General features: G+C 45.8%; 1 long non-coding RNA gene across 2 annotated transcripts in view; it reads left to right on the forward strand.

Moving 5' to 3' along the window:
- Positions 1–8,507, forward strand: part of LOC143836160 (uncharacterized) — a 41,478-nt gene extending 32,971 nt beyond the window's left edge. For both annotated transcript variants that reach the window (XR_013230534.1, XR_013230531.1), the window contains exon 3: positions 5,051–8,507. This is a non-coding gene — a long non-coding RNA (uncharacterized LOC143836160). The remainder of the gene's footprint in view (positions 1–5,050) is intronic.
- The last annotated feature ends 6,485 nt before the right edge of the window (positions 8,508–14,992 follow it).

Genomic DNA, 14,992 nt, shown 5'->3' on the forward strand with positions numbered 1-14,992 from the left:
TTAACCTAATTGCACAGAAGCAAAAAATATCTGGATTCCAGATGGATGCTCAGATACTGGTGGAGGTCAATTGGATGGCTGTCAACATATTTTTTTAATGCTGACATGAACATCCTTAATCTAGTTTCGTAGCCCTTTGTAATGGTTCGCATACACGTTATTTAGTACACACATAAAAGCAAGGTGGGATTCATGGTTTTCTGAAGGGGAAGAATGGTTCGTGCTATATTACTGAGAGTAGAATCTGAACTCGAGAATTAGGGAAAGTTTAAAATATCAGGAATTCGTGGGGGGGGGCTCCACTGGCATTTCTACCACCCCTAACACCCCCATGTTGAATTATTTTATTTTATTTAGATTTCAAGCTTTCTTCAAGCTTGTAGAAAAATCTGTCTTGCCTGCTCATAGCTGCCATTTCGAGATTTAAGTGCCCACAAAAATGAGGCCATATTGAGATTTAGTTAACTTGATAAAGAGTGATGAAGTCTCACCTATTCAATCCCCCCCCCAAAAAAAAACTATCCCTAAAAATGTACCCAACAAGCACAGAAATAAGTTGGAATGAGTGATTTTGTGACTTGGTAGGAATGTTGCAAGAAGGGCCATAGGCCCTTTCAGGAATATTTAAGGCCCCTGTCTTTTATTTGTGGAGATAAAAGAGGAAGGCATGCAGGAAACTCATTTACTCAGTACAAAGTAAGCTTACTTCTATCTTCTAGTTATGTGACCAGTAAAAGAACCTGTACAGTGAAATGCTCAGAGTATTGGACTGAAGTTGGAGACACTAGGCTGTTGGCCCACCATCTCTCCGGAGCCAGGATTAGGGGGACTGTGCTACAATGGCTGGTCTCCTTTCTCCAGAACTGGTTGCAGAGGGCTGCTGTGGGAGATGAGTTGTCGAACACTCTGGGGCTCCCTTGTGGAGTTCCACAGGGGGCAATTCTCTCCCCCACATTGTTTAACATCCACATGCACCCTCTAGCCCAGCTGGTCCAGAGTTATGGGCTGGGTTGTCACCAATATGCGGATGATACCCAGCTCTATCTCCTAATGGACGGCCAGCCAGACTTCCCCCCAGTAATATTTGCCAGTTGTTTGGAAGCAGTGGCTGGATGGCTGAGGCAGAACTGCCTGAAACTCAACCCCTCCAAGATGAAAGACAAGGGCAGGATCAGGAAATGCACTTCCCATGCCTGGATAGGTTGCAGTTGACACCTGCACCAACTGCCAGGAATTTTGGGGTGATCTTCAATGCCTCCCTTTCCATGGAGGTTCAGGTCACAAAGGGAGCCCAAATGGCATTTTTTCATCTGCACCAAGCATGGCTACTCTGAACATCTCACCACAGTGATCCATGCAACGGTCACTTCCAGGTTAGGCTTCTGTAATTCGCTCTACATGGGCCTACCCTTAGCTTTGGCCTGAAAATTACAGCTGGCACAAAATGTGGCTGCCAGGGTCCTTATTAGAACACCTTAGAGGGCCAACATTCAGCTGGGGTTGCGTCATTTCCATTGGTTACCAGTCTGCTTCTGGATCAAATTTAAGATATTGCTTTTGACCTTTAAGACTATATGTGGCTTTGGCCCTATGTATCTGCAGGACTGCTTGTTGGCCTATATTCCCCACAGGGCACTTTGCTCTACAGGTTCAAATCTGCTGATGTAGTGGTTAGGAGTGCTGACTTCTAATTTGGCAAGCCAGATTTGATTCCGTGCTCCCCCACATGCAGCCAGCTGGGTGACCTTGGGCTAGTCATAGTCCTGCTCTCACAGAGCATTCTTCTTCTAAAATGAGTCTTTGGAATTTCAGGAAAGCTGGGGGAAATCCAACAGGTGTATGAGAACCCCATAATGCTATGTGAAAGCTGGGGAAATACCTGATTCCTATTAGCTTCCAAGCTAAGCAAAACACTAGCACGAAAGAGAGCCAGTTTGGTATAGTGGTTAGGAGTGCGGACTTCTATTCTGGCATGCTGGGTTCAATTCTGCACTCCCCCACATGCAGCCAGCTGGGTGACCTTGGGCTCACCACAGCCCTGATGAAGCTGTTCTGACCAAGCAGTAATATCAGGGCTCTCTCAGCCTCACCCACCTCACAGGATATCTGTTGTGGGGAGAGGAAAGGGAAGGCGACTGTACACTGCTTTGAGGCTCCGTCGGGTAGAGAAAAACGGCATATAAGAACCCACTCCTTCTCCTTCTTCTCCTTCTGGTTGTCCTGGTCCCCTGGGACATTCACCTGGCCTCAACCAGGGCCATAGCATTTTCTGGTGGAATGAGCTCCTGGAAGAGCTGAGGGCCCTGTCGGAGTTATCAGCTTTCTGCAGAGCCTGCAAGATGGAGCTCTTCCGCCAGGCATATAGTTTAGGCCAGGTTGAGATCCCGGTGTTACCATCAGAGGACCCTCTAGTGTTAGTGAAATCAGGACCCTTGCTCCTAATGGAAGAAGTCCTTGACTGCAAGCTGGAAAGGGGGTTAACTCTTATGTACTGTCATCTTTTAATGTGTCATGGGATTTTTTTAGGGGGTGTATTGCTTTTATTATTTAATTGTAAACTGCTGCAAGTCTTTGAAAGCGTTGGTATATAAGTCCAAAAATAAATAAATAAATAAATAAATAAATAAATAAATAAAATCTTACCTGTGAAGCTCACTGACAGATCTTGGGTCAAGTTGCCATCTCCCATCAAGTCGTGGGAGAAGGAAGCAAGAAAGCCCTGCTCTCTGAGTAAATCTAACTGGAAACAAGCCATTAAGTAGTATTCTCACAAATAGTGGCTTCGCATAACAAAAGTCGTCTTCATGTAGGGCTAAAGCTAACCAGGGCTGAGGAATTAGTAGGGTTGCAGTGTTCCATTTTTTGGGGGGGGTTGGGGTGGTCTGAAGTTCATTCAGAATTGCAACTAATCACCAAACAGAGATCAGTTTCCCTTGAGAAAATGGAAGATTCAGAGGCTGGTGGCATCATATCCCTGCTTCCCAAGCTCTGTCCCAAATCTCCAGGCATCTCCTAACCCAGAGCTGGCAACCTAGAAACTAAACAATCCAGGACTTGGCCTGCCACTCTGCAGTAACCACGTGGATTACAAATGTTCTGAGAGTTTGAGATCAATAAGCTTGGAGTCACAAGGGAAAAGTCAGGCTGCAGCAGCACTCCCTTCTCCTAGCTTAATGCCTGGAGTTGTGTTTCCAGGGATCATCTGTGTGCCCCACTCCACAACTGTGATGAAGGGGGAAATGGAAATGGAAGCCCATAAAAGGCACTGAATGCAAGTGAAACATTTTCTGATCTATGTGTAATTAAACTGCAGAGAACACTGGCAGAGTGTCATCGAAGCCATTGTCAGTGCATGAATGAGAACTGCTATCTCACTAAAGAGGGGAATTGTAAAGCTCTCAGCTGAACCTCAGCCAGTGGCTGGGAAATACATTTGTGTGCTGCTGACGCCGGGTTTTGGAACGCAGTAACAAGTTGTCAAACCACAGAAATTAAAGTGATGATGCTTTTCTGCATCATTTGAGCATCGTTATATGGGAGTTTTATGGTTGGGAGGGACATGTATTCATTACCAAAGGAATGCAAAACCAACCAAAAATGTCCCATTCGTTTGAGTAAAACACAAAGAGGAAAAACAGTCAATGCATGCCTGCCAGTGGTTTACCCATTGGCCTTTGTTTTCTCCTCCTCTCTCTCCTTTTATTTCTTCCACTTTCTCCACCACTGAATTTACTGTGCTGGCAGCAGCAGAGACAGGCTAGGCAGGAGTGTCAGTCCCCAGGGGAGACATGGGGATCCCCTGAAATTATAGCTCATCTCCAGACTAAAGAGATTAGCTCCCCTGGAGAAAATGGCTCCTTTGGAGGGTGGACTCCACAGCATTATACTCCACTGATGATGCTCTTCCTACCCCAAATCCTGCCTACTCCTGGCTCTACCCCCAAAGTCAAACAACAAACAAAAAAGGGGTGGGGGAGAAAACCCCACCTGGAATAGAGTTGAGAACCTTAAAAGGGTGAGAAAGCTGCAACTTTCTATGATGTAAACGTATTTCATTTGAATTTTATTTTGGAGCTCAAATAGATTAAAGTATTACAAACAATAGAAACAGCAGAGAATACCACTTTTTCTATAGGCCACACACATGTACATTATATCCTACCATCCAAAGACCTAACACATTTTGACCTGTGCAGGTCTTCCTCAGACGTCAGTATTAAGCACAGACAATTGTTTTTAAAAACATATACATAAAATATATTTAAAAATCATTTTTCAATCACCAGGGTGGTAAACCAATATCTATATTCAAGTGAAGGCCTCTTGCATGTCCACTGGAGGTTAAAAGTTCTTCTACAAATTAGGGCTTTTTCAAATGGCTGCCTTCAGTAACCTTCCCTGGTTTTGAACAAAACTTGCTTTGTGTTCTTGGATGCCAATCGAGGAAGACCTGCACGGGTCGAAACACATTAGGTCTTTGGATGTTAGGATATAACTAATTTAGATATGTGTTTCTACCCCCAAAGTCTCCAGTTGCTTCCCAACCCAGAGCTGGCAACCCTATGTGGTAGTGCCAAACGAGGCAGAAAGCCACCTGCCCATTTGATGGATAGGCAAGGATGAGCCTCCGCACCCCCAGCTCCACCCCTCTGGCATATCGGATACTGTTTCTGTTAGCCTCTGGGGCACCCTGGAGAACACAGTCCGTCATAAAGTCAACACCCCCAAGGATCGCATTCACCTGGTGTGTTTCCTGGCCTAACTACTAATGGGGACTACTTGTAGAGAACTCATGCCGTGTACTAGAGGGATCAGTCCACACACTCAGGAAGCCTTGGCATTAGGACAGACACCGCACCGTGGCTGAAATGAATATCTTCTAGCATCCAACCTGAAGAATCTTAAAATGAAAGGTTGCCATCTAGTGGTAGGAAGCACAATGGCTATTTGGCATGGAGAAACAAATAGGTGGGTAGGCCTTTCATGGGCATCAGGCTTCCCAGTTGGATTTATTTCACTTTTAATGTGATTGTCTTCTCTTTTCCACCAGATTTGAAGAGGAATACAACTGCACCTGAACAACCGGTAGGGGTGAGGAAAGACCCCCCAAGTTGAAGAAACAAAGACACAAGAAAGAGAGCAAGAGTTTAGGCCTCCTATTACTGCTATCAGTACAATCTATTTCGTATCAGTCTGTCTTGAGCTTTTACATGCCAGTGTTGAAACAGCAGGCCCCTGGAGTTGTAAATAGTGACATAAAACTGCAGCATGTGATACAACAATTCCAAAGGGTGCCTGCATTAGTCTGCTGTAGAAAAACTCAACAGGGTCCCACTGGCCTCTTGTTTCCTTTATACCGTGTAGATAGTTACAACCCTTATCTGGATGTCCGAGGCCAGCCCAGTCTCATCTTGGCTGCAAAGAGAGTCAGCACTGGTTAATACTTGGATGGGAGACCACCAAGAAGCCAAGGCCTGCGATGCAGAAGTTAAGCCATTGCTGTTTTCCCTTGCCTTGAAAATCCTGCCACGGTGCTGAGAAGTGGGCGTTCCTTGCACAAACTGCAGGAGACTCTGCCTCCACTAACCACCCCTCTTTGAAGATGGGAGTGGGCAGAGAAGACTTCGGCCCATGACCGCTCAGGAATTAGGCAGTCCTTTAGGTCTGCCGAAGCAGCCTGTAGAGCCAAGAGCTTTCGCTCATCAGATCTCAGAAGCTAAGCAGGGATAGCTTCTTGATTAGTGTGGGGAGGCCACCAGGAAAGATGAGGGCTGCTCTTCAGGCGATGGCGGACTAACCCATAGGAAGAAGGCCTAGGCCACCTCGCTGATATCACACAGGGAGTGAAATCAACATGCAAGAAACTTCTGGGCTCTGGTATTTAAGCAAAAACTCTACGGTAAAATCAACTTCCGCCTTGGAGGTTTTGCCCAAATACCAGGGTCACCTGGAAGTCACTGGCATGATGATGTCCTTTTCTGTGTGATGCTGGCAACCGTCTTCTTTCTATTAGTAAGCCCCCCCCCCAGCGGCCAGTTGATCAGGGGCAGGGGGCAGTGCCAGGCACCTGGGGAACCCCTCCTCCACCAGGGGGTCTGGCTCTCCCATCTACATGGCAACAAGCCCAACCTTGCTTCACGGCAAATGGAGACTGGGGAAAATCAAAGAAAAGTTGAATAAAAACCAGTGGTGCCCTGAGGTACCACAATGCTCTAGGGGAGGAGTGGGGCGGAAATACACTTCCCAAAACACATTGAAACCAGGGCAAACGGTCCTTGTTAATGGGGCGAAAGTCTACCAGTGGTTACTATCCATGGTGACTAAAGGGAACGTGAGAGCCATGGTTTAGAGCAGGAGACTAATCAGGAGAATGGGATCTGATTCCCCAATCCTCCACATGCAGCCTGCTGAGTGACCTTGGGCCAGCCACTGTTCTCCCAGAACTCTCACAAGTTGCCTGGTGTGGGGAGGGGGAGGGAATGCAGGTGTAAGCTGCTTTGAGACTGCTTAAGATTGATAAAACCTGGATATATAAACCTTCTCCTCCTTTCAATACCAATGCCAAGAAGCAACATCATGAGGTGACCTTGGCATCTATGGTCTGTTGCTGCCGCTCCAGGCCTGCTGGTTGACCACTATGCAAGACAGAATGCTGGACTAAGACGGATCACTGGTCTAACCCAGCAGGGCTCTTCTTACGTTCTGATGCCATCTCCTTCCCTGTATAAACAGTTTTATACTAGCTGAGAGCATATGTGGTGGGGAAATTGCCTCTGCTGGAATGCAGGAATATCACCCAGTTAAGTGCCTGCTAAGGTACTTCCTTCGACAGTGTAGATCATTGTTTCCCAACCTGTGGGTCAGGATCCAAAAGTGGTCACAAAGCCTCTGTTTTGGCCACCCCTGCCCTTCCCATCACTTTCTTTTGTTTCTTCAAAGCCAAGATCTGACCCTGGAAACATTACTTGGTATTCTCCCTCCCCCCAAGTAATGGAGAAGGAGAGGGTGGCCAAAGGCTGGAATGTCATCTGCACATACAAAGGCCACTTACTTGGGCTTCCTGGGGCCGGGGGGAGCAGTTGCCCCCTTTGTACAGTGTTTGTTCATTAGCCACAGTACAAAATAGAATGCTGAATTAGATGGGTGCCAAGGTCATAGTTTGTCCAGGGCACCAAAACCCTTTGGCCAGCCTTGGATAGGCCACCATACTAAGTAGATCTGAACTTGTGAGTCACTGTGCCCAAACATTTGAGAACCACTGGTGTGGGCAATGGCTCTTTATATATCTGAGGAATAGCCCTACCTCCCCAGGATTTTTTGGCAGCTACCTTAGTTTGTTTTACCTGCAAAAGGATTAGCCAACCAGATGGGAGTCTAAACCATGCACAAGCTTTGTTGTAGTTGCTGGACTGAGGACTTTTGGGGCAGGGTGGGAAGTCAAACCAAAGTCTTCACTAGAGGTTCTGATCACTTCTTATCTAGATCTCTCAGTGGGCTGGGTCCACTCGCAAGTGAGCAAAAAGTACAAAGTACTTTGCCCTGTTCTGCTTGGGCAAGCAATAGCACAAAAGCTGTAGCAACGCACAGCATTTCGTATAATTTTTAACAAGATAGCAATGAGCATATGGAGCAATGGAATGTGCAACAGATGGTTTTATTTAAAATTGTATGGGAAGAAATACCATCTTCTACATGTTGAAAAGACAGCAGGGATACACTTGTTTTCACTTAGAACAAGCAGGCAGAGTAATTTTAGTGCTTTCACAAGGACTATTGAACATGCAAAAATCTTCCATGTGATCCAACCCCATATTACCCACTTTTGAGGGGATGTAACAACCCCCCCCCAAAAAAAAAACCCAAAACATGAATTTTTAAAGTCTCTGGCTGAATGTTAGAGTGAACTTAGAGGGCCATTTCGCACGGCTTCAAAGTAGCAGAATGGTTGCTATTTGGAAACGCTACTAATTTGCCATAACCCACGACGTCGTAGACAATCTGCAACAATCCTGAAACCAATCAGCAAAAAGCGCTTCGTTGTGGCGCTTTCAGGGGAATCCAGAAAAGTGGATTCACCCTCCGGATAGCGATACACTCCTGCAACCAATCTGCAACAGTAGCGCTAAAGACCTGTGCGTTACCATTGTTGCTGGTTCTTCAAAGTCCCTCCCCCTGGCTCTCTCCTCCAAACTTCCGGCGAAGCGATCGCCATTTTTTTTTCTCCGAGCGAGCGGGGATAAACGCACCGGCGAGCCTCTTTCTGTTTAGAGGCTTCCCTGGCTTCAGTCCTTCACCTTTAGTCACTAAGCACAAACCACTGAAAAGCCCGTTTGCTGAAATAAAGTCCCTTTATTTTTTACAAATAAATTCAGCCGAAAATCGGGACCGTGAGGGGGGGGGGATTTTTTTTTTATCACTCGAGGCAGCGTGCAAACGATCATACAATCAAACGACAGCTCACATTAGGCAGCTGGATGGGTCTCTCCGTAGCAACGAATCTACCTAGATTCGTTGCTATGGGTCTGTTTTTTTTTAAAAAAAACCTTTCTTAAAGGGAAAGGGGCTGTTTGGGAGCATGCTAACGGCTGCCCATTGGCTGCTTGACGGCCAGGGGCGGGACGAGCTTGGCAATAGCGCTTCCTTTCTAGCAATTTCTGCCGAGACCGGAAGCCTGTGGGAAACGCTAAAAAACGCAACTGATTCCACTACAAAGGCAGGTATGCATAACGACGAATTCCACTATTTTAAATGGCGATTTTTCATTCTGCAAACAATTTGCAACAAAGATCCCTGTGCGAAAAGGCCCTCACTCTGGAGTTCACACTTTCAATGGCTCTGTCCTCTGATTTTAAGAGAAGATTAGAAGTGCATTTATTTATTCCAGTCTCATGTAAAAACCTTGTTTACCCCAGACAATAATCAGTGTACTAATTTTTTAAAATCAAACTTTATTTAAAAGTAGTCAATTTACTCCTTAGAATGCCAGATCCTGAAGATGAAACTCAAATACTTAGGCCACCTCATGAGAAGGAAGGACTCCCTGGAGAAGAGCCTAATGCTGGGAGATTGAGGGCAAAAGAAGAAGGGGACGACAGAGAATGAGGTGGATGGATGGAGTCACTGAAGCAGTAGGTGCAAACTTAAATGGACTCCGGGGAATGGTAGAGGACAGGAAGGCCTGGAGGATCATTGTCCATGGGGTCATGATGGGTCGGACACGACTTTGCACCTAACAACAACAAAATTAATTTAGAGTAAATAAAGCCTGAATTCCTAGAAGCTAAAATGACCAAACTGAAACTATCATACTTTGATCACATTATGAGAAGACAGGATGACAGCTGAAAAAGAAAACGATCCAATATGAGATAGGTTGACGTAAGAACATAAGAGAAGCCCGGATGGATCAGGCTAGTGGTCCATCCAGTCCAACACTCTGTGTCACACAGAGGCCAAAGCCCAGGTCCACCATCAGGTGGTCCACCAGTGGGCAAAAACCAAAAAGGTTAGGGATGAACTCCAACTCCATTATTCTGGGATTCTATGAACTCAATTAAAAAAAATAAACAATTTATAAGAGCTCAAATATTTAAAAATCTTAAAAGAATATCAGCTGGCACACATAAAACATCTGGGTAAGTACACATCAGTATTGCCAAATTGTTATGACCTAGATCTAATGCATTTCAATCTAACAGATCTTCATCATATGTCAATTATACAGATGCACACATCTGTATATGTATGTAAATGGCATATTTAGACAGTTTTCAACAGGGTGGTGAAAAAACCTGTGGGTACAGAAATAATATGAAATTAGTGCTGCCATTCATGTTCAATTGTATAAATGTTACGTTATTATTAGCTTACTTATTTGCTTACTTATTTAGTCTGGTTTGGCTAGTTCTGGTCCTGCAAGGTATTCATATTAGCAGAATCCTCAGCCAGCATCTATCTTATTGCTAATTGCTAATTTAGAATTAATACAGATCGATATCTTTAAACTATATGGAAGTAACCAGTTCAAACTTATAAGTAGAGAGTGCGAGTGTGCCCATTATTCTCCTAATGTGGACATATTTATTGTATGCCAAATGTTTCCCATGCAATTCAAACTCAAGTGAATGCAAATCTTTAACCCACTCCTAGCGGAGCGGATTAAATAATTTTTTAAGGGCCCCGAGGGTGGGCCCAGTCCATGATGAGGAAGGGTGCCGATAGGCCCCTTCCCCCGGACTGACAATTGTCAGTCCGGCAGCAAGTGCATGGCTCGCAATTGGTCTCTTGCTGCTGGACTGACTAATCGGGAGGTGGCCCTGCAGTGGCCCTGCCACTAACCGCAGTGGCCCTGCCGCCGCCTCCACCTCCGCGAAAAACAACGCCCAGCAACACCCTGCCGCTGCCTCTCCGACACCTTGCCCCGGCCCACACGTCCGGCACCGGCCCACGCCACCACCCGCCGCAGCTGCGCCCAGGTGCGGAGGCGCCCCACGACTGCGGCGCCGGCCCCTCCGCCACGCGCATACCGCCCACCCGGCCTTGGGCCTGCCACGCGCACTTATGGCACCGCGGCCAGCGCCGTGCCCACCGCCAACGCCGCTCGCCTTCCCGCCGACGCCAGCAACCACGGACCCGGAGCCTACACTGCGGACTCGCCTCCTGCTCCGGGTAAGAGGTCGCCCACGACGCCGGCCGGCCCCAGGCCAAGCCGCTCCTGCCCCACCACGGCCCGCCAGGCTTGCCAGCCCTGCTAGCGCCCACTGCATTCCGACTGCAGCCGGCTTATTTACTAGTAAATCCATATTGCTCCTTTTTCCTATTTATCTCTGGAATCTCTTTATCATTTTCATTATGCTGTATATTAATTTATTCTCACACACTATCTGTAAGTTCGAACTTTTTACTTCCATTCCATGACACTGTATCTGAGGAAGTGTGCATGCACACGAAAGCTCATACCTTGAATAAAACTTTATTGGTTTTAAAGGTGCCACTGGATGGCAAATTTGTTCAGTCCTCCCTGAGCAAAACTGTTAATGATAAGGTGTTTTGGAGGTCAGTAATTGAGGTATAATGTCATAATGTCTACCTTCCAACAGCCATTTTCTTCCTCATTTGCTCTAATTTTAAGAGCAGCTGTTATTCCATGTGATCTCCAGCCCTCACCTGAAGGATAGTTCCCCTGAAGGAAATGGCTGCTTTGGAGGATAGAGTCTCTGGCATGATACCCCTTTTAGGTCCTTCTCTTCCTCAAACTCCACTATCCCCAGGCTCCCCTCCCCCATTTCTAGGAATTTTCTAACCTCTTTTCCTCCTCTTGGCAATCCTTGCCATTCTCCCCTTCTCAGACATTCACAACTTACCTTTCATCTGCCTCCCATCTTTAGCTAAATTTATTCCTTAATTTACAGCCCACCTTTCTCCACTGTGGGGATCAAAGCAGGTTACATTATTCTTGTCTCCTTTTTATCCACACATGCTCCCAAATCAACCAGTCACCTTCCACAGCAAGATGGGGATCTGGACCTTCCAGAACCTAATCTGAAACTCTGCTGCACCACCTTGGCTTTCAGAGGTAGCTGCTGTTGAACAGTAGCATGCAGCCAGGCCTGTGTGAGTCAGGTGGCATCAAGTCACCCAGATGTTGAAGATCCCTCAGAATTACAACTGAACTCCAGACATCTGTTCCCATTTCGAAAATGGCTGCTTTGAAGGTTGGTCTCTGTGGCTCTTCTGGACACTAATCCTGCCAATTCTCCTAATATGGATCAGAGACATGGACTTTACTAAAACCTGACATAAACTCAAGACCTTCCAAATGCAATGCCAGCAGCAGATTATGGGTGTCTCTCTGTGAATGGCTAGGCCATGCCTACAGAATGAACACCAGCAGACTGCCTCATAAACTCCTCTAGCGAGAATGATCAACTGAATGGAAGATCCAATGACTGGCACCAAAGAAAACATGGCTTGAAGAAGGCCTTAGAAACCAGTGATTGAGTATCCATATGACCAAAACTACTACCACCAATCACCAAGAGTGGAAACATATTATAAACAAGGCAAAAAATCCAGCGACACCTACAGCAGCATATTGGCTGAGAGGACAACCTGCTCCACCAATCACCAGCTAAAGGATAAAAAGAAGAAGAAAGAAGGTCTCTATGGCATTATACAATGCTGAGGCCTCTCCTCTCCCCAAACCCTGCACTCCTCAGACTTCATCATGAAATCTCCAGGAATTTCTCAAACTGGAGGCTGGCCTGGCCCTCCCACAAGGCCGAAATGGATCTGTCCCCTCCTCCAGCCTTTGACTGACAGAGCCAAGTATGTAGTGGTTGCCTAGCTATAACCACTGAGACTGGTTCCACACTGGGAACTTCCCTGCCCCAGCTCCCACGCAGGAGCACAAATCCAGGGTGGATGAGGTGCACCAAGCAACATCCTCCCCCATGTGGGAGCAGGAAGAGGTGGGGCAACTTGCCCCAGCTCAAACTCCAGCCTGCAGCCTGGCACAGAGCCTTTGGTGTGGAAACGGTCTGAGGGAATCTATTGCTCAAAGCCACAGGCACTCCTTTTAGCATCTTTAGGTTTTTTAAGCTGCCCACTGTATTATTTTTAGATTTCCCATTTTTTCCTGAAAACATATGGCCTTTTTCAGGTTTGTAGAAAGATCTCGTCTGTTTACAGCTCCAGTCACCAGATTTAAGTATCCAAAGATTTCCTGATTTTTCTATTAGAATATCAGTTCCACATATCAATGTGGCACAGTAAGAGATACAATGAACAAATAATATTACATTATATGCTGATTCTATCTAAACTGGATTTAAGAATGAATCAGATTTTTGCATATTTTGCCCAATAATTTGTACGAAAATGCACAGATCTGAGAGATCATAGGTCACAAATGATAGGATGCTTATTCAGCATGTGCATGAGAAAAAGCGTGTTTCTGCCAAATTGTCTCCTTCGTGAGAATACAAATGAAACAAATGTATTACCGTAGATACTAAAAGCCAGGAGCCAATTGCCGTTTCAGTGTTCTGTTTCCTGGGATTTATACTTGCACACACATTAGTAAAAAATTTTTAGAACAATTTGGTACTAGCTGAATAAACTACAAAAGGATAATAACCATGTATCAGAACTATGGCAATGCGGGGGGACGCAACCTGTTTGAAGTTATTTTAAAAGTTATAAGCATATTCAACAAGCCATCATTAAATCAAGCTAACTTGTGCTAATTTGTGAGGTCCATAAAATACATTCTACATGACTTGCATTAAATTCCACTGCACCCATTCCTGGATCCTGAGTGCATCTCTTCAACCATCGACATCCATCCCATTCCAGAATACAGAACTCCCTCCCAATAATCATGAGCATTTCTTAGCACATAGGGAAATGTCAGCAGGAGGTGATGCTCTGCTTCCTTGGGAGCATCAGATTTATAAGCTAATCGTGATTTGCGCTTCAGCATCTGAAACTGATACGATCATGCTGCCAGTTGCTCTGGTGTCTTGCCCCATGTTGCTTCTGTGTGTTTCCCAAAGTGGCTTGCCTGAACATGATGCACACACCTTGGCCCTATATATGTTTATTTCACAGTGACTCTCACTGAGTCACTCCCAGATAAGTATGTGGAAGACTGCTGCCTTAATTAACCTGGGCAAGGACCCAAATCATGGAATGATGGAATAATGGAAGGTGCCTTCTACCACCGGCCCACTGTGCACACAAGGGTCTCTTCTGACAGGCAGCAGCAGCTGCTCTCGAGGGTCTCCAGCAGCAGATGTTCTCTCCCAACGCCTGCCACCTGAGGTACTTGAGCCGTGGACTGAAATTGCAGCCTCTCACATTCAAAGCCTGCCCCCCACAAAGCTGTGTGTCCCTCAATGCTAACATTATTATTAATATCTATTTATTTATTTATTAAACATTTATATATCCCTCTGGCACACCGTTTACACAGAACTGAAGGGAACAGGAACAATACAGAAAGCCAGTGGCCATAAAGAACAGTAATAGTAAAATAGATATCAATAAAACAATACAATAATATAGCAGAACAATGGAACAGTAGGGAACAGAAACCACTGCAGCATAGTGACGGCCCTGTGGTTGGAAAATTGTTTTGAGAAAATGATCCTGTGTCTGTCTTTAAAGGCACTTTATTTTAAGTAAAAATTACTTTAGTTTCTGAGGCCTGAAGGCTTCTACTGCTAGGGTTGCCAACCTCCAGCTAGTGACTGGAGAGCTCCTAGGATTACAAGTGATCCCCCGGCAATAGAGATAGTTCACTTGGAGAAAAAGGCCACTTTGGGAATGTCCTATTGAAGTCCCTCCCCAAACCCTACCCTCCTCAGGCTCCAGCCCCCCCATCGCATGAATATTTCTCACTCATCCCAACTTACTAAGCCCATAAATGCTCAAGCAGGAAGCACCATTTATTTATTTAATTTTCAATTTGTATGCCACCACTCTCGACGAAGCCGTCTCGTGGCGGTTCACAGAATAAAACAATAACATTACAATATAAAACCCCCATAAAACCCATACAAACAACGAACAACGTATGCAAATGACAGATGGCGGCCTACTTAGGATTTACAGCCCTTCTAAACCCAATCCTGCTGTTCTAGCTTATAGGCCCATGCTGATGACCCTAGGCACGGATGACCCGGGGGACTTGATTGTTAAAAAGTAGGACAGGATCCACAGTTCAAAACTCCGGGCATCGCTGGCCTCAACCAAATGCCTGGTAGAAGAGCTCTGTCTTACAGGCCCTGTAGAAAGTGGATCTCTGCTCTGGCCCAACTTGGTCCCCCTCTGTTGTAGGGATTATGACGTTATGGCATGACATCCGAGCTCTTTCTTCACCTCTTTTGCACTTTCCTAATTCTTCAGATGCAGGTCTTCAGAGAACCAGAGGTTTCCTGTTGATCTCTTTGTTGCCTTTGTTGGAAATTAATTTACTGTTGTTGTCTCT

Source organism: Paroedura picta, chromosome 1 (genome assembly GCF_049243985.1).
Source record: "Paroedura picta isolate Pp20150507F chromosome 1, Ppicta_v3.0, whole genome shotgun sequence".
Classification (NCBI taxonomy): domain Eukaryota; kingdom Metazoa; phylum Chordata; class Lepidosauria; order Squamata; family Gekkonidae; genus Paroedura; species Paroedura picta.